We start from the raw sequence: 1,312 nt of genomic DNA, 5'->3' as shown, positions 1-1,312 counted from the left end.
GTACTGGGACTAGTCTCTCTCTCTCTCTCTCTCTGTACTGGGGGCTAGTCTCTCTCTCTCTCTCTCTGTACTGGGACTAGTCTCTCTCTCTCTCTCTGTACTGGGACTAGTCTCTCTCTCTCTCTCTCTCTCTGTGTACGGGGACTAGTCTCTCTCTCTCTCTCTCTCTCTCTCTCTCTGTACTGGGACTAGTCTCTCTCTCTCTCTCTCTCTGTACTGGGACTAGTCTCTCTCTCTCTCTCTCTCTGTACTGGGACTAGTCTCTCTCTCTCTCTCTCTCTGTACTGGGGCTAGTCTCTCTCTCTCTCTCTCTGTACTGGGACTAGTCTCTCTCTCTCTCTCTCTGTACTGGGACTAGTCTCTCTCTCTCTCTCTCTCTGTACTGGGGCTAGTCTCTCTCTCTCTCTCTCTCTCTGTACTGGGACTTGTCTCTCTCTCTCTCTCTCTGTACTGGGGCTAGTCTCTCTCTCTCTCTCTCTCTCTCTGTACTGGGACTAGTCTCTCTCTCTCTCTCTCTCTCTGTACTGGGACTAGTCTCTCTCTCTCTCTCTCTCTCTCTCTGTACTGGGGCTAGTCTCTCTCTCTCTCTGTACTGGGGCTAGTCTCTCTCTCTCTCTGTACTGGGGCTAGTCTCTCTCTGTACGGGGACTAGTCTCTCTCTCTCTCTCTGTACTGGGGCTAGTCTCTCTCTCTCTCTCTCTCTCTCTGTGCTGGGGCTAGTCTCTCTCTCTCTCTCTCTCTGTACTGGGACTAGTCTCTCTCTCTCTCTCTCTGTACTGGGGCTAGTCTCTCTCTCTCTCTCTCTCTCTCTGTGCTGGGGCTAGTCTCTCTCTCTCTCTCTCTCTGTACTGGGGCTAGTCTCTCTCTCTCTCTCTCTGTACTGGGGCTAGTCTCTCTCTCTCTCTCTGTGTGCTGGGGCTAGTCTCTCTCTCTCTCTCTCTCTCTGTACTGGGGCTAGTCTCTCTCTCTGTACTGGGGCTTGTCTCTCTCTCTCTCTCTCTCTGTACTGGGACTAGTCTCTCTCTCTCTCTGTACTGGGACTAGTCTCTCTCTCTCTCTGTACTGGGACTAGTCTCTCTCTCTCTCTCTCTCTGTACTGGGGCTAGTCTCTCTCTCTCTCTCTGTACTGGGACTAGTCTCTCTCTCTCTCTCTGTACTGGGACTAGTCTCTCTCTCTCTCTCTCTCTGTACTGGGACTAGTCTCTCTCTCTGTACTGGGGCTAGTCTCTCTCTCTCTCTCTCTCTCTGTACTGGGGCTAGTCTCTCTCTCTCTCTCTGTGTACGGGGACTAGTCTCTCTCTCTCTCTCTGTA

This window comes from Scyliorhinus canicula, chromosome 10 (genome assembly GCF_902713615.1).
Source record: "Scyliorhinus canicula chromosome 10, sScyCan1.1, whole genome shotgun sequence".
Lineage (NCBI taxonomy): Eukaryota > Metazoa > Chordata > Chondrichthyes > Carcharhiniformes > Scyliorhinidae > Scyliorhinus > Scyliorhinus canicula.
The sequence above is the reverse complement of the archived record's forward strand: the minus strand, read 5'-3'. Positions refer to the sequence as shown.